Source organism: Marmota monax, unplaced genomic scaffold (assembly GCF_021218885.2).
Source record: "Marmota monax isolate L192 unplaced genomic scaffold, Marmota_monax_Labrador192_F-V1.1 WCK01_AAM20220418_F8-fsc00071, whole genome shotgun sequence".
Taxonomy (NCBI): domain Eukaryota; kingdom Metazoa; phylum Chordata; class Mammalia; order Rodentia; family Sciuridae; genus Marmota; species Marmota monax.
This window is the reverse complement of record NW_026695217.1, coordinates 5,950,686-5,969,633: the sequence shown is the minus strand read 5'-3', so window position 1 is coordinate 5,969,633 and position 18,948 is coordinate 5,950,686.

Genomic DNA, 18,948 nt, shown 5'->3' with positions numbered 1-18,948 from the left:
TCCATTTCAGAGGATTTGTCGCTGATATACAGGAATGCTTTTGATTTATGTGTGTTGATTTTATATCCTGCCACTTTGCTGAATTCATTTATTAGCTCTAATAGTTTCTTTGTAGAGCCTTTTGGGTCTGCTAGGTATAGAATCATATCATCTGCAAATAGTGATAATTTAAGTTCTTCTTTTCCTATTTTTATGCCTTTAATTTCTTTCGTCTGTCTAATTGCTCTGGCCAGTGTTTCAAGAACTATGTTGAACAGAAGTGGAGAGAGAGGGCATCCCTGTCTTGTTCCAGATTTTAGAGGGAATGCCTTCAGTTTTTCTCCATTCAGAATGATGCTAGCCTGAGGCTTAGCATAGATTGCTTTTACAATATTGAGGTATGTTCCTGTTATCCCTAGTTTTTCTAGAGTTTTGAACATAAAGGGATGCTGTACTTTGTCGAATGCTTTTTCCGCATCTATCGAGATGATCATATGGTTCTTATTTTTAAGTCTATTGATGTGGTGAATAACATTTATTGATTTCCGTATATTGAACCAGCCTTGCATCCCAGGGATGAATCCTACTTGATCATGGTGTACAATTTTTTTGATATGTTTTTGTATCCGATTCGCCAGAATTTTATTGAGGATTTTTGCATCTAGGTTCATTAGAGATATTGGTCTGTAGTTTTCTTTCTTTGAAGTGTCTTTGTCTGGTTTAGGTATCAGGGTGATGTTGGCCTCGTAGAATGAATTTGGAAGTTCTCCCTCTTTTTCTATTTCCTGAAGTAGCTTGAAAAGTATTGGTATTAGTTCCTCTTTAAAAGTTTTGTAAAACTCTGCTGTATACCCATCCGGTCCTGGGCTTTTCTTAGTTGGTAGTCTTTTGATGGTTTCTTCTATTTCCTCAATTGATATTGGTCTGTTTACGTTTTCTATATCCTCCTGACTCAATCTGGGCAGATCATATGACTTAAGAAATTTATCTATGCCTTCACTATCTTCTAATTTATTGGAGTATAAGGATTCAAAATAGTTTTTGATTATCTTCTGTATTTCTGAAGTGTCTGTTGTGATATTGCCTTTTTCATCCCGTATGCTAGTAATTTGAGTTCTCTCTCTTCTTCTCTTCGCTAGCATCGCTAAGGGTCTGTCGATTTTGTTTATTTTTTCAAAGAACCAACTTTTAGTTTTGTCAATTTTTTCAATTGTTTCTTTTGTTTCGATTTCATTAATTTCAGCTCTGATTTTAATTATTTCTTGCCTTCTACTTCTTTTGCTGTTGTTTTGCTCTTCTTTTTCAAGGATTTTGAGATGAAGTATGAGATCATTTATTTGTTGGTTTTTTATTTTTTTAAGGAATGAACTCCAAGCAATGAATTTTCCTCTTAGAACTGCTTTCAATGTGTCCCATAGATTTCGATATGTTGTGTCTGTGTTTTCATTTATCTCTAAGAATTTTTAAATTTCCTCCTTGATGTCTTCTATAACCCGTTGATCATTCAGTAACCTATTGTTCATTCTCCAAGTGATGTATGCTTTTTCCTTCCTTCTTTTATCGTTGATTTTCAGTTTCATTCCATTATGATCAGATAAGATGCATGGTATTATCTCTACTCCTTTATATTGTCTAAGAGTTGCCCTGTGACATAATATATGATCTATTTTTGAGAAGGATCCATGTGCTGCTGAGAAAAAAGTGTAACTGCTTGATGTTGGGTGGTATACTCTATATATGTCAATTAGGTCTAGGTTATTAATAGTGTTATTGAGTTCTATAGTTTCCTTATTCAACTTTTGTTTGGAAGATCTGTCCAGTGGCGAGAGAGGTGTGTTGAAGTCTCCCATGATAATGGTATGGTGGTCTATTAGACTCTTGAACTTGAGAAGAGTTTGTTTGACGAACATAGCTGCACCATTGTTTGGGGCATAAATATTTATGATTGTTATGTCTTGTTGGTGTATGGTTCCCTTAAGCAGTATGTAGTGTCCCTCTTTATCCCTTTTGATTAACTTTGGCTTGAAATCTATTTTATTTGATATGAGTATGGACACTCCTGCTTGTTTCCGAAGACCATATGAGTGATACGATTTTTCCCAACCTTTCACCTTCAGCCTATGTATATCTTTTCCTATCAAATGCGTCTCCTGTAGGCAGCATATTGTTGGGTCTTGTTTTGTGATCCATTCTACTAGCCTGTGTCTCTTAATTGGTGAGTTTAAGCCATTAACATTTAGGGTTATTATTGAGATATGGGTTGTTCTTCCAGCCATATTTGTTTATTTCTGTTACTAAACATGGTTTGTTTTCCTCTTTGATTATTTTCCCCCCCTTTACTGTCCTACCTCCCACTGTTGGTTTTCATTGTTATTTTCCATTTCCTCTTCCTGTAATGCTTTGGCGAGGATGTTTTGAAGAGATGGTTTTCTAGCTGCGAATTCTTTAAACTTTTGTTTATCGTGGAAGGTTTTAATTTCATCTTCCATCCTGAAGCTTAATTTCGCTGGATACACAGTTCTTGGTTGGAACCCATTTTCTTTCAGTGTTTGAAATATGTTATTCCAGGATCTTCTAGCTTTCAGAGTCTGTGTTGAAAGATCAGCTGTTATCCTGATTGGCTTACCCCTAAATGTAATCTGCTTCCTTTCTCTTGTAGCTTTTAAAATTCTCTCCTTATTCTGTATGTTGGGCATCTTCATTATAATGTGTCTAGGTGTGGATCTCTTATGATTTTGCACATTTGGCGTCCTGTAGGCTTCTAGGATTTGGGATTCTGTCTCATTCTTCAAGTCTGGGAAGTTTTCTCGTATTATTTCATTGAATAGACTGCTCATTCCTTTGGTTTGGAGCTCTGTACCTTCCTGTATCCCAATGACTCTTAAGTTTGGTCTCTTAATGTTATCCCATATTTCTTGGATGTTCTGCTCATGGTTTCTTAACAGTCTTGCTGAGCTGTCTATGTTCTTTTCCAGTTGAAATACTTTGTCTTCATTGTCTGATGTTCTATCTTCTAAGTGTTCTACTCTGCTGGTAGTATTCTCCATTGAGTTTTTAAGTTGGTTTATTGCTTCCTGCATTTCTAGGATTTCTGTTTGTTTGTTTTTTATAACCTCTATCTCCCTGTATAGTTGATCCTTTGCTTCCTGGATTTGTTTGCGTAATTCATTGTCGAAGTGATCTTTCATTGTCTGATTTTGCTGTTTAATGTCTTCCTTGATACTCCAGATCATCTGAAGCATGTATATCCTGAATTCTTTATCTGACATTCCATCTGCTGCAGCTGTTACCTCTTCTAAAGTTGCGTTGACCTGCATTGCTTGTGGTCCTTTCTTTCCTTGTCTTTTCATACTGCTTGCGTATCTTTCCTGCAGGTGCGGGCGGCGGCTCTGCTCTCTCCTTATTCCAATTGGGGTGTCGTGGCTACCACGCCGGCAGGTCACTGGGCCTGTTCTGGGCGCTGGCGGCGGCTCTGTTCTGCCGCTACTCCAATTGGGGTGACAAGTGTACCACGCCGGCAGGCCACCGGGCCTGATCCACCGGTCGGTTGCAGGTTTGCCTACCCTGCAGGCGCTGGCGGCGGCTCTACTCTGCCCCTACTCCAAATGGGGTGACGTGTCTGTCGTACCGGCAGGCCACTGGGCCTGTCCCACTGGTCAGTCGCAGATCTGCCCACCTTTCGGGCACAGGTGGAGGCTCTGCTCTGCCCCTACTCCAATTGGGGTGTCGTGACTACCCCGCCTGCAGGACGCTGGGCCTGTTCCTGGCACGGGCGGCGACTCTGCTCTGCCCCTACTCCAATTAGGGTGGTGTGTGTACCACGCCGGCAGGCTCCTGGGCCTGATCCGCCGGTCTGTTGCAGGTCTGCCTACCTTGGAGGCGCGGGCGGCGGATCTGCCCTGCCCCTCCTACCACGCCTGCGGACCCCTGGGCCTGATCTGCAGGTTGGTCACAGGTCTGCTCACCCTGCGGGCACGCGTGGCGGTTCCGCTCCGCCCCCACTCCAATTGGGGTCACGTGACCACCACACCGGCAGGGCCTGATCCGGGCGTGGGAGAAGGATCTGCTCTGCCCCTACTCCAGTTGGGGTGACGTGTGTACCACACTGGCAGGCCACTGGGCCTGACCCGCCAGGCTGTCACAGGTCTGTTTACCTTGCAAGCGCGAACGGCGGCTCTGCCCTGCCCCTCCTACCACGCCCAAGTACCACTGGGTCACGGGTCTGCCCACCTTGCGGGTGCGGGTGGCGGCTCCGCTCCGCCCCCTCTCCAATTGGGGTCACGCGGTCACCACGCTGGCGAGCCGCTGGGCCTGCTCCGGGCGCTGGCAGCGGCCCGTCTCCTCCCCTCTGGCTCGAGGACAAATTGAGGAGACTCGGGTGTCTGTGCCTCACCCCCCCTACCAGGAGACCAACTGTTTATGTTGCCGCTGGTATTGATGAAGTTCTCTCCTCCGCAGCTTTCTGATGACATCAGATCTCTGCCATGTTGGTATCCTATGCGAATGGCAGCATTTCGTTCCCCTTGCCGGGCAACCCAAGCAATGGGTGAGTCCTGACCGGCCCTCAGCAGGACCCGGACCGAGAAGCAGTTTCCGCGGGCTCCTAGCCCCGGGCCAGGGAAGTTCCGGGAGCCGGAACTCGGCCGCTCCGTGCTCGGTGTAAGCTCCTATAAGTGTAGGCTCCAAAAAGCAGTCCCCGCGGGCTCAGTTCCGGGAGCCGGAATTTGGCCGCTTAGTGCTTGGTGTATGCTCTGATAGGAGCAGGGTCCAAGAAGCAGCCTCCGCAGGCTCCGCAGCCCTGGGCCAGGGCAGTTCCGGGACGGTTCCAGGAGCCAGAACTTGGCCGCCCCGAGCTCGGTGTTCGCTCCGATAAGATCAGGTTCTAAGAAGCACCCAGGCACTGAACCCTAGCAATCTGTCTGCAAGCCGCAGGCGAATTGCAGCCTGAAATTACCTGTTCTATGGCTGAATGAGCTGCGGTCAGTCGAAAACAGGGATGGTGATGTCAGCTTTCCAACATGGTGGCTGCTGGCCTCCTCTGTGGTCTGACCAGTGTGGAGAACCGAGATGGACCGCTTCCTTCCCCCGTCTCGAACCCAGAATTCAGCCCTGAGTACGGTGCTTGCACGGCTGGCAGAAACTGCAGCACTGTATCCCAAAACATCTGCAACTTAATGCTCAAATGCTTTAGCAAAGATAACAATAATGATGGTATTTATAGATTGTCAGAAAGGAAAAAAATAGAGATAAAGCAAATGTGGAGATACCAACCATTCGTGAATTATAGAATTACTCTTGCAAATGTTCTGTGAGGTTAGGTCATTGCCACTTGACCACGGGCGCCCATTTTACAGATGTGGAAACCCTGGTGCTCTCACCGCGATCTCACTGCAGGGAGGCGCAGGATGGATTCCACCCAGGAAGGCTGTCTCCTGGAGCCCCTCTTCACTGCAGCATGGGCACCAACACCAGATGCAGGAGCCATGCCTGGGCCCACCTTCACTCATCACAAAACTGGCCGCATGAACTTGGGCAAGCTGGTAGCCTCGGCCGCCTCCCTCAGTTTCAGTGAGCAAGGCTGCCACAGTTTGAACTTGGGTTTTCCCTCTGAAATGCATGCTGAGACCTGATTGCTGGCACAGCACTGCAGAGGGGCCTCAAGGCCTTAGGTTCTAGGGTCAGAGCCTCATGAATAGAGCCCTGGCTGCTTGAGCTGTGCTCTCCTGGGACTGGGTTAGTTATCTAGAGAGCATTATTCTCTCCTCCTGATAAGCCAGCATGTCCTTTGCTTCCCATCATTCACTGAAGCAGCACATGGCATTCACCAGAAGCAGCCACTCCATCTTGGACTTCATAGTCTTCAGAACCATGAGTCAAATTAACCTGTGCTCTTTATAAGTTACCCACTCTCAGGTATTCTGTTATAGCAACAAAAAACAAACCAAGACTGAGAGTGACAACTGCACTTACTTTATAGGCTTTTGGGGGGGTTAAATGAGGCAAAGCCTGCTAAGGGCTTAAGACAGTGTTTTATGTAAAATCAGCATATTATCATCCAGAATCTTCTGGATTCCCATAGATGTAGTAGCTCTTAAATATCACTGTGTAGGTAAATGAGAGCAATTGCAGAGAAATGAAGGACTACAGAAGTGAAATCAGGGTTGAGACAGGGGAGAAATTTCTCACAAACCTAATGAATAGCAGGATGGGCATTTCATGAGAAGACAAACCTCCACAACACATTATGGGGTTCTGCAAGTTCTATTCTTTCCTGAATCATGTAAACAAATTCCATTGCCCAAATGGCCATGCACATGAAATTCCCAAAGCAAAATTCATCTCCACATTATCCAGGCTCCTCAGGTCTGATCACCCTCAGCATCACTGTCTAGAACAACCTGGTGCTGGCCTGGCCCCCGTGAGCCCTGGTGCTGTTCCGTGGGGGCAGATCCATTTGCACAAGTTCCTTTTCCAACCAGCCCCAAGGAGGGAACAGAAGCCTCCTGTTTATAGGCAGACGGGGTCAGCAGACAGGGTCAGCAGACTGTCCTCGACTGTGGCTACGCTTTCAAGGGCAGAAAAGTCTGGAAGTCACTGTCAAGCAAAGGGCGGGAAATTTGGTCTCTATGTTTACGACCTAGATCTAGGGGTCTAAAAACAGCTCTGGCAGCCCACCCACCCACACTAGTGCAGACATGACTAACTAAGGGGCAGAGGAAGGTGACCCCCGCACCTGGGGCCCTCAGGTGATGGCTTGGTGAAGGGGAAGTTTCCCCCAGAGCTCTGCAGACTGGCTGGGCTTCAGGGCTGCCCTTCCTGCCAGGCCTGCTAGGTGCGGGAAAGCTGGGCCGTGGCTGGGGATGGACAGGGGCCCAGGGGCCGCAGAGGAGATGGAGCTTTGGAAAGGAGGCTTCAAAGCTTTTGTGTGGGTTAAATACTTTTAGGTGGTTCCCAAAGACCTGGGGCATGTCCTCTGGGACTTGAGGTGCACTGCATGGGGTAAACCCAGAGTGCAGGCTCAGCCGTCCCTAGCCTGCATTGCCCACGAACAGTGGCCTCAGCCTCTCAGAGATTCTTAAATTATTAACAGGGACAACCAGACCAACAGAAACAGCCCCACCAGGGTGAACGGCTCAGGCCAGCTTCCTCCCGCAGGTGCTTTTGTACATTTATGCTGGACGTGTAGTTACGTCCCTTGTGCTGTTGGTCCAGCCTATGTTAAGAAAGCACATTTGGGCCTGGCGTGGTGGCACATGCCTGCAATCCCAGCGGCTTGGGAGACTGAGAAAGGAGGATTGTGGGTTCAGAGCCAACCTCAGCAACGATGAGGTGCTGAGCATCTCAGGGAGACCCTGTCTCTAAATAGGGCTGGGGATGTGGCTCAGTGGTTGAGTATCCCTGAGTTAATCCCCAGCACCGAAAAAGAAAAGAAAGAAAGCATGTTTAGCTGACCGGGCCAAGTGCCCCGAGGAAGTTGCTCAATCTTAGCAGAAACGAAATCCTCACCTCTGTTTCCTTGGGAAATGTTGCAGCAACTTCTTCTCTGTAAGCCCTGAGCCAGAGCTCAGCTACCGGTGCCTTGACTGAGGCAAAGGCCACGTGGACGTGGCAGGGCTCCATCCTGAACCATCATGCCCACCATTCAGAACAGTGGAGCTGTGGGATTTGGGGATCCCCCGGCCTGGGGCTGTTCACAGTTTCTCTGAGTCTATGGCGGCACTGGATTCTCAGCAGCTTTGCTTCCATTCGTTGCACCCACCGAGGTGGGGTGTGTCTCACTAGGGCACGTTGAGGGCAAAGGCTAGAAGGGCCTGGCTGCAGCTGCAGAAGGGGAGTCCCCTCTCCTGTGACAGAGCCTCAAAGGCCCTATGGCCACCGCAGCAGGCTCCTAGAAGGAAGCCAGTAGCCTCCTCTCTCTGTCATTTCAGTCCCTCTCTTCTGTTGGGAACATGTTTGCCTTCCTTTAAGTTGCGTTGGTTTTCATTCCTTCAATCAGTCATTCAGTCAACAAACATTTACTGAGAAACTATAAAGTGGGTCCTGGGCTGTCCCTGCCCTGGCCCTGTGCTCCTGTCAGGGGGCCTGGTGCAACCACTGGGGCAAACTGCACAGCCCCAGAGCCCTGGGGAGGCCCTGGCACCCCCCTGACAGCACATCCCCTGGGCCTTCTCTAGCTCAGTCTGCGGGTGCCCCAGCCCCCCTCTTTTGAATCTGCTGCACCCAGAAGCAAAGCATCATCCACTGTCCCAGGAGCAGCCGGCGGTCAAGCAGGTGCCAGACAGACTTTGCTCCCTTCCTGTGAAGGACAGCCTGTTAGGTAACGCATCCATCCAGATGGAAAACAAGCCTTTCGAAAGGCCCGAAATAACCTATTGCCACATCCCCCTCAAGCCCACAAACAGTTCTCTCACTATGAAAGACGAGCCAAATTAACTAGGAGTCTCAAAAATGCCTTTCTAAGCTTTGAAAAAATGAGAACTCTGGCCTCAGGATGCAAGAGGAGAGCCCAAGTGAGCGCAGTCGGGGCTGAGCGCGCCACTGTGGCCCTTGGAGGGCAGCCAGGGTCCTCGGCTCTGCTGCTGCTGCAGGAACTGTCACTCAAGATGGGGCAGTGAGCACAGCGCAGTCATGTGCCAGGGCTTTGAGGAAGGGCTGCTCACGTGGGGGCCAGCCACTGCAGGGATTTAGAAGGAATTCATCCCAAATCCTGGAGCCCAAACGGCGACCGTCATCTGTGAGATGAAGCAGCTGCTTGGCCTCTTCACAGACTCAAACCCAGGGTAAGGCCAGAGGAAGGTCACATTTCTTACATGCTACAACTCTCCCTTGTGTCCCCAGACCTGCTGGTTTTCTGTAAAGCACCCCTTTCCAGCTCCCCATCCCACCGCACAGACCCCCAAACCATACACGTGTGTGCACACGTGCAGACACAGGCTGCTAAGGGCTAAACTGTGCTCCATGCCAAGTGTTTGGGGGAACCGCTGTCAGGGTTGGTGCCCCTGAACAGAGCCGGAGGCTGGCACTCAGAAAGGCTCAGGACCAAAAGCCAGGGTTGACTTGCCTGCTCTCCCCATTCCAGAAAGACTGCTGTAGACAGCAACGCAGCGCAGCACAAACCTCCTCACTGGAATTCTGTCACAGAGTGAAATGGTCCCATGATGGGTTTTTCTCAGGGTTGGAGAGCCCGGGATCAGCAGGAGCCCTCTGAATGAGCAGCCTTCCCCACGGTGCTGGGCTCACTGCAGAGGGGCATGTGCCAGGCTGGCCGAGGCTCTCCAAGAGGTGGCAACTGTAAACCCATCCAGGGGAACCACATGTGCGGGGCTCCTCCTGCTCAGCACAGTGGCCTGTGGGTGCCTTCTTATATTTTGCAAAGCTAACAATACATTTTATTGGGTATTTAACAGTTCTGCAGGCGCGACAGTCCTGTGGAAGCCCCAGGGGGGTCATGGAGTAGTAAAGGAAGGGGAGTCTAAGCATTAGTTATGCTGAAGCTGCGGTTCCTGAGAAGGTGGTCTTCCTCCTATGAAGCTCTTGTTTAACAGTGAGCTAAAAATACCTGGCCCTGGGGGTTGGGGGCGGTAGTTGGTGTCTTTTTCATTTAAGCCTGTAGTGCCAATGTCTGTTGTATAAAAATGAAATGTGTCAGCCGGGCACAGTGGCGCACATCTGTAATCCCAGCAGCTCTCAAGGCTGAGACAGGAGGATCATGAGTTCAAAACCAGCCTCAGCAACTGCAAGGTGCTAAGCAACTCAGTGAGACCCTGTCTCTAAATAAAATGCAAAACAGGGCTGGGGATGGGGCTCAGTGGTCGAGTGCCCCTGAGTTCAATCTTCAATACCAAAAAAAAAAAAAAAAGAAAAAAAGAAATGTGTCTCAAAGCAGAAGAGCTGTTCTGCAGCTGTACCACCCCAGTGCAGCAGTGTGCAAAGAGCATAAGAACTCAGAACACTAAATATCAAGCTGTGCCTGGGATGATCACAAACCCCAGATAAGAGCAGGCTGGAAGATGGACTCTAACACCCCCAATGGCCTCCAGCGCCCCAAGTCCTCTCTGAGGCAGGTGGCGTTGTTCAGGGCTGTTCCCTTTCAATTCCCACTTTCCCTTCCAGCCACAGAGAGGGGACCTGTTTGCAGAGCCCAGGATGGAGTGTTCCAAGTGCAGAGCCCCATCATGCAGAACACCATTTCCCTTAACATCTGGCTGCATCGCAAATGCCTCTGGGAAAGAGGAAAGCCGTGCGCATTTATATTCACTAAATAAAGTCATTCATCCTACAGCTCCATCCATTGACCTGCCTGGGTGGCATGTCTCATTGGCAGATGAGCATACCCACCTGTTGTTACTTAGGGCCACCACAGCTGCCAGTCAGTTAGCCCTCTGGGCAGACAATCAGGGCCACCCTCTTTCATCTAGGGCCAGACACCAGTTCCTTGAGCCTTGGGAACACAATTCTCAAGTCTCAAGGATCAGGGACTTTCTTTTAGACCCTGTGGATCATCCCACGATTCGGGGGCCTGCTGGATCTGCATGTGGCCCACTGTGCTGGCTGGGTCCCCCGGGGCCTGCAGCTACCCATTGCCCTGGATGGCTAACTCAGTTGCTGACCTGTTTTTCATTCAGTGATGCCCTATAAATAGTGGCCAATTGTGCTCATTGGCAGCAGTCCTGCCACCACACCTGGGTCCCCAAATCAGCCCCTGGCAGGACTGCTGACCCCACTCCGGCTATGTTGGGGCAGCCTGGGCTCTGGCAGGCTGGCCTCCCCTGCATTAGCCTGGGGCAGGGATGGGGTCTTCTCTAAGACCCACATCCATCCCTGCATTCATCCTGTGGGCGGTTCCAGGACTTTGGGGGCAGGTGTTGCTCCAGAGTCAACTCATACCTGTCCACTTCATGACCAATTGACTCAGCAGTTCCAGCTGAGGCACCATTCAAAGGATCCCTCCAAAACAAATTATTTACAGCAGCCAACCAGCTACCAGCCCCCCCGGGAGCCACCACTAGGAGAAGCTTTAGAAAATATACTTTCAGGGACACTGACCATGCTGGCCATTGTCCAGCTGCCATGTGCTGCCCACCATGGCCCCCACCCAAGAATAGCTGCATCTGTCACATACCTCTCCTCTTGACTCATCCCCAACCCCAGCCATTGCTGATCAGCACAGCGGTGAGTGGCTAACCGAAGAAGCAAGACAGTCTTAGGGCAGAAACCAGGTGTGTTCTCTCAAGGGGGAGCTGGAAGGGAGGCAGGGACCACTGAACCACGAGAGACGGCATGAGCCCAGCAGAGCCAGGAGCTCTCTGAGCTCACCAGCACTGAGTCTGAACCTTAGCTCTGCTTGTGCTCCTGGGCATGGGTCACCCTCTCCTGAGGTGACTGGGGAGTCCCTGTTTCTTGTACCTCCCAGGAGTGTGGCCACTTGGCTTTTGCTTCACTGTAGGAACATCTCCGGGGGCTGGTGGAAGCTCTGGTGTTATAGTTGAATTGTGTCCCCTGAATTAATATGTGGAAGTCCTAACCCTCAGTTCCCTCAGAATGTGACCTTGTCAGGAGAGACGGTCTTTATAGAGGAAACCAAGGTAGAATGAGGTCATTAGGGTGGGCCCTAATGCAATGTGACTGGTGTCCTTATTTTAAAAGAGTAAGCCAGATGCAATGACACCTGCCTATAATCTCAGCGACTCGGGAGGCTAAGGCAAGAGGATTGCAAGTTGGAGTCCAGCCTTAGCAACTTGGCAAGACCCTAAACAATTTAGTGAGATCCTGTCTCAAAATAAAACAATAATTTTAAAAAGGCCTGGGCCATAGCTCAGTGGTAAAGCACCCCCAGGTTCAATCCCCAGTACCAAATAAATAATAAATAACACCCTCACAAGGAACCAGCCCTGCCAACCCCTTAGTTCCAGACTTCCAGGACTGTGAGAGAACAAAGTTTCGTGATTTAAGTCATCTAGTCTGTAATGCTTGCTTATGGCAGCCAAAGAAGACTAATATATCAGTGTGGCCGTCTGCTAGGCCAGCTGCCCCCTAGACCACCATAATTCTGCATCCTCAGCCACCAATCCAGAATTTTTATCTCCATGCGCCCCCATCCTGCAAAAAAAAAAAACAAGCAAACAAAAAAATTTGATTTTGTTTTAGGCTCGTGTGTGTGTGCGCACGCGCTGGGGAGGACCAGGGTCCTTGTGCATACCAGGCACGTGCCACACCACTGAGCTTAGCCCCCAGTCCCTCTTTTGGTCTGTGAGAATAGATACGTCGTGCACACTTTTAACAGTCACTTCATATAGGAAGGTCTATATTAAAAAGGCAGCCATTTCTGGCCTCTTCCATTCCCTGTGGGGTCCCTCAGCCCGCAGGCAAAGGGCTTCTGTTGTTCCAACCCTGAGGCTCTGGGACTGGCCAGTCTGAGCAGAGGCCAGCTTCGCAGAGCAAGCAAAGCAGAGCTGGGGTGAGGGGGGCCTGCTCAGGGGAAGCAGGAACTGCTTCCGAATGCAACTGGCATCATACAGCAACGCAAGGACCCAGAGCAGATCCTGAGCTGGACAGCACAGGTCGGAAACCAAAGGGCCACCAGGTTGTCCTGTGGCTCGTGGGGCACTAGAGGGCGGTTCTTGTCCTGCTGAGCCATTTGCATGGTGCCCAGAGGCCAAGGCAAGAGGCCCTCCCTGCGCCACTCTCCCTGTCATAGCCGCAGCTTCCTCTTTGTCACCCCACAGGGTTCCTTAATCCCCAAACAGGAACTGCTGCAAGGTCGCAGCATCCCTGGAGAGGGATGAGAGGCCTGGGTGCCCATGACACAGCCTAATCTCAGGGCAGCACTGGAGGGGGATGAGTGGCCTGGGCGCCCAGACACAACCAGCAACCAATCTCAGGGCAGCAGCTGTGGCTGGGCTCACGGTCGGCCTGGGGGAGGACCATGGGGAGGGGCAAGTGCTGGTTTGTCCCCTCAGGCGTGTGTGTGCCTGGGTGGCTCCCCTGCAAGGCGCACCCTCTGGAGGGTGAGACCCATCACCCCATGGTCACCAGGTCACCACGCTGGGAGGGGGAGGCGGCAACTTCCCATTTTCAAGGTTCTGCAATCAGCACTACAGGGGAGATCTTTCCCAACTCTCTCAAACAGACATTCTTTTCATTGCAAGGATAACACCTGTTCATAGTAGAAACTTCCACTGATAAGACAGGACAGTAGAAGATCAAAAGTCAATTAATTAAAACAAATTTTAAAAATTAAAAAAAATTAAAAATTTTAAAAAGGAAAAAAAAGTCATAGTCCTTTTCACTGACCCCACCTCCACTAGCATTTCCCGCCTCAGAAAGAAACACTACTCAGGATTTCTTGGGTCTCCTTCCAGGACTTCCCTACATGCATACACAAAAGTATCTTGGTTGTAAAAAAAAAATACACAGGTCATAGGATGTACAAAGTTCGGTGATTTCCTTATTCGCTTATCTCTGTGTCTTGGACACGTTTCCATGTCACTACAGATAACTCATCTTCTTTTCATTTGTCTCACTCAGTTTCTCAGCTGTTTTTGAAGGCAGGTGTTTGTGCTCATGAAACACCCTTGTGAACTAAAGATCTCCAAAGAAGATGCTCGTGCATTCAAGAGGCAGCAGGCTGAGGCTGGCCCAGGACTGATGGCTGTGGAGGGGATGGTACAGAGCAAGAGCCCAAGTCATCTTGCACTAGCTTGAGTCCCTCTTCACAGCCACTTAATATCAACCCCTGTATCGGATCCAGCATTCTTGTGACTACTAGATAAAACCCTTGGAGTGTGTGGTAAGCTTGAAAGATCTCTGGCCTCCACAGACCCAAAAGCTAAGAATGTGATAACATCTGAATCTCACAGAAGAGATTCCCTCTCTTCTTTCTGGTCCACTGCTCATGACCCACCTCCTCACGTAATTCCTTCCAGGAAGAAACTGTTGCTTTGGGTCACTTGAATTTGTGTTCCCGGGCCACGGTCATCATTTTTGGCTCAGAATAAACTATTTCCTTATTTCCTCAAAGCAGAGTTGTTATTTTCCATCAGTCCACTAAGGTGTAGCTGGCTGGGGGCTGTCAGCTACTTCAGTGAGCAGAGCCAACAGAAGGAAGCTCAAAGAGAGTCGAACAGACCAGCCTGGAATTGCAGCCTCCAGCTACGGCATCGTCATAGGTTTCTGGATGACTCTGGGCTCAGACTCAGCATCAGTAAAATGCAGATGATCCTCGATTTAGGTTAATGCATCAGTGTAACAGGTGCTCAAGAAGGTTCGCCCTTCTAAATAAACGGAGAGACATTCCATGTTTATGGATTGGAAGCCTCAGTGTTATTAAGATGGTGACCACCTCCCACCCCACACCCCACGTGATCTATGGACACAGCACAATCCCTTCAAACACCAGAAGGCCTTTCTGTTTCCCAGATGTTTTTCCATGGCTCTCAACCTCAATCACATTGGAATCATTGTGGGGAGCCACAAAAAGAATACAGACATGGGATCCCAATGGCAGAGCTCTGACTGACAATAGGCCTGATGCCAGGAGATGGAAAGTTCTGAGTTCATGGAAGGACAGGCAGTGTCTCGTCCAGAGTGCAGCTGACACTGCTTTCCTCCTCCAACCCAGTGGCTCTTTATTCCCAGGTGCCCTCAGACTGGTGATTCTTGGTCCCTGCAATGTTTGGGGTGACAGCAAAGGTTCTCAGTTCTGTGTGGGGAGCCTCACCTCACTTAAGATTACTGCCCTGCAAGGTGTCTTTTTTTTTTTTACTTTTTTTATATTTATATTGGTTGTTCAAAACATTACAAAGCTCTTGACATATCATATTTCATACATTTGATTCAAGTGGGTTATGAACTCCCATTTTTACCCTGTATACAGATTACAGAATCACATCGGTTACACATCCACGTTTTTACATATTGCCATACTAGTGACTGTTGTATTCTGCTACCTTTCCTATCCTCTACTATCCCCCCTCCCCTCCCATCTTCTCTCTCTATCCCATCTACTGTAATTCATTTCTCTCCCTTGATTTTTTTTCCCTTTCCCCTCACATCCTCTTTAGGTAATTTTGTAAAACAATGAGGGTCTCCTTCCATTTCCATGCAATTTCCCTTCTCTCTCCCTTTCCCTCCCACCTCTCGTCCCAGTTCAGTGTTAATCTTTTTCTCATGCTCTTCCTCCCTGCTCTGTTTTTAGTTGCTCTCCTTATATCAAAGAAGACATTTGGCATTTGTTTTTTAGGGATTGGCTAGCTTCACTTAGCATAATCTGCTCTAATGCCATCTATTTCCCTGCATATTCCATGATTTTGTCATTTTTTAGTGCTGAGTAATACTCCATTGTGTATAAATGCCACATTTTTTAATCCATTCATCTATTGAAGGGCATCTAAGTTGGTTCCACAGTCTAGCTATTGTGAATTGTGCTGCTATGAACATCGATGTAGCTGTATCCCTATAGTACGCTCTTTTAAGGTCTTCAGGGAAAAGTCCGAGAAGGGCAATAGCTGGGTCAAATGGTGGTTCCATTCCCAGCTTTCCAAGGAATCTCCATACTGCTTTCCAAATTGGCCGCACCAATTTGCAGTCCCACCAGCAATGTACAAGTGTACCCTTTTCCCCACATCCTCTCCAGCACTTGTTGTTGTTTGACTTCATAATGGCTGCCAATCTTACTGGAGTGAGATGGTATCTTAGGGTAGTTTTGATTTGCATTTCTCTGACTGCTAGAGATGGTGAGCATTTTTTCATGTACTTGTTGATTGATTGTATATCCTCCTCTGAGAAGTGTCTGTTCAGGTCCTTGGCCCATTTGTTGATTGGGTTATTTGTTTTCTTATTGCTTAATTTTTTGAGTTCTTTATATACTCTGGATATTAGGGCTCTATCTGAAGTGTGAGGAGTAAAGATTTGTTCCCAGGATGTAGGCTCCCTATTTACCTCTCTTATTGTTACTCTTGCTGAGAAAAAACTTTTTAGTTTGAGTAAGTCCCATTTGTTGATTCTTGTTTTTAACTCTTGTGCTATGGGTGTCCTATTAAGGAATTTGTAGATATGTAGATTAGAGCCAACTTTTTCTTCTATCAGACGCAGAGTCTCTGATTTGATATCAAGCTCCTTGATCCATTTTGAGTTAACTTTTTGCATGGTGAGAGAAAGGGATTCAGTTTCATTTTGTTGCATATGGATTTCCAGTTTTCCCAGCACCATTTGTTGAAGATGCTATCCTTCCTCCATTGCATGCTTTTAGCCCCTTTATCAAATATAAGATAGTTGTAATTTTGTGGATTGGTCTCTGTGTCCTCTATTCTGTACCATTGGTCTACCCGACAAGGCGTCTTTTTAGAAGAGACATGGAGACTCCATGAGATTAGCCGAGCTGCTAGAGAGCAGCTGAGCCAAGACTCAAGGTCTCCACTAACCTCGTCCCAACTCGAACCTTCTCCACAGCTGCCATCCTTGGGTGTGTGACAGAGGCCTGCACTGACAAACCTGGTACCTTGGCCAGGGGTCCCCAAAGTGTGCTGTTCCTTGATCCTATTGCAAGGGACCGAGACCCTCCATGTGCACCAAGCCTCGCCTAAAGTGAATGCAGTTGCCTAAAGTCAGGGAGTTTTGTGGGTGACCCTCTTCAATGCGTCCAGTTGATCTGATGATAACGATAAGCAACTTTATTTAGGAGGGTCACAGTTTCATTATTTCCTCTCTTTTCTTCAAAGACAGTTATTTCAAGAGGATACTGAAACATTTGTTGACATTAAAAAGGAAATCTGTTTGAAAGTATTGGGAACGCTGCTCGGAACCTGCCTTCCCCAGAACTGACACAGCAAGTGAAGACCAAAGAACTGAAATGATGACAAGAAAAAAAAAATCATAGACTCATGAAATATCTTCTGCTTTCCTCTCAAAATTCATGGCTTTGCTTATGACATCCCTGCGGTGGTTGAAGGCATTGGAGTCTTCAAGTGTCCTATTCTCATCACACTTTCTTTACAATCGATACATCAAGATTCGCATCTTGGGGCCAGGGTTTTGGCTCAGTGCTGAGGGCCATTGCTAAGTAAGAATGATGCATGGCATGACCCAGGTCATTTGCAGTGTCATTGCATGTAAGGTGACCTTGCTCAAGGACCAGGGCGGATCCGGGTTTAGGGCGTTCCCGGTTTAGGACAATCCGGGTTTAGGGCGGTTCCAGGTTTAAGGTGTACCCTGCTGGGAATAGGGCGTATCCTGCTGCCTCAGGTGCGCCTGCTCGTTGAGTTCCGGTTGAGTTCTCGTTGAGTTCTCCTGGGATTCAGAGAGTATTTGGGGATTTTGCCCAGAACGTGAATTTGGCGGAGAACGTGAATTTCCCCAGTACGTGTGTAGAGTGCTGGTGTGAGTTGGGGAATAAAGAGTTGCTGTTTGAATCTACAAAGCTGTGAGTGGCTCGTGATTTTGTGCCCAGCCAGACTGTGGCAGCTCAGTGGTAGAGCACTTGCCTAGCACGTGTGAGGCACTGGGTTCGATCCCCGGCACCACATAAAAATAAAAACAAATAAAATAAAGGTGTTGTGTCCATCTACAACTAAAAAAAAAAAGATTTGCATCTTGAAGAGTCACATCAGGAAACTTATAATTCATTGAGTAATTTATTATGTTTTTTCAGGAATGAAGTAGAGACCTTGGTGTGACCCCATGCTGGCCCTTATCTTGTTCTAAGGCCCGTTCATGTTTACGTCCACAAGGAGAGCACCGGTCTTCATCATTTGTGTCTTCAGTATCCTTACGAAAGCCATTACAAAGCTGGCCTGGAGTCCCCATGCTTTCTACGTGCCTGACGTCGTGTTAATATAAACCATTCTTGGCATTCCAACTAGAGGTACTTAAATGCCTTCCAGTGTTGGTACTATAACCTAATTCTGGCTTTTTTCTACTGAACAAAATATTGGCCCAAATCTCTTCTCCCTTGGGAATTCAAACCCCACCAAAATGCACCGTGTGTGCCGTCATTTTCTGGATGTCTGTTCCTTGTCTTTCCATTAGAGATATGGTGTCCACGCAGCATGAGCTCCTAAGATCAATACTGCCCTTAAATAGAAGGCTGGTGTTCTTCTACGATGCATCTGTAGGAATTATACTTGAGTACTCTATGTGCTGAGCTGATTTATGTGGGACCATTAAAGAGGCAATCCCTGGGCTTTTCATGCCTATAAGTTGATAGAGGCTTGAATGCTTTCCTGAGTGCCCTGGTAGGCTTCCAAGTCACTCAGTCATCTTGACTTAGTTGATGTCACCATTTCCCAGAAGCCTCTTTGCCTTTCCCTGCCACTTCCTGGCAATAGCTGGACTTTTCATGCTCAAGAATCCGTGAAGTGCTTTTGTGTGTGTTTCCATGGCCCCTGGAGGAGTCATGCAGCTCCACTGTGTCTCCTGAGATAGGCATCAGCTGGGGAGGGTGGGAGACGTGGGGTGGCAGTGGTGTGTCTCTGTCAAGTGCCAATGTGGTTTGATTGCTTATTAGTCTGCAGGGGTGGCTTCAACAACCACAGTTGATCTCACAGTTCAGTGGAATCTGAGATGGAGGTATTGTAAGGGTCCCGCGAAACGTCGGAGAAAGAGACCACCAAGTGACCACTCATGCAATTGGCAGAAGGGGATTTATTGAACCAGCATGCTGGGGCTCCATGCCCACTCAAGAAGGGAAAGCAGCCCAGAGCCCCGAGCAGGGGCTGAGCACTGCTTAAGTACACTTTTTGGGGAGGGCGGAGGGCTTTGTATACATCAGAACAAATCATCATGAGGCGTGGGAAAATTGAACAACAACTCCTAAACATGATTAGTTCATTCATTGGCGGGAACAGGTCAGGCTGGAGTGATAGGTCATTCCTAAGGAGAATACACATTTAAACTGATTGGTTTAGGCCCTACAAGGCCTAGTTTGACCACACAGAGCCCTTCAGTTATTAAACAACCAAACAGCCAGGGGAA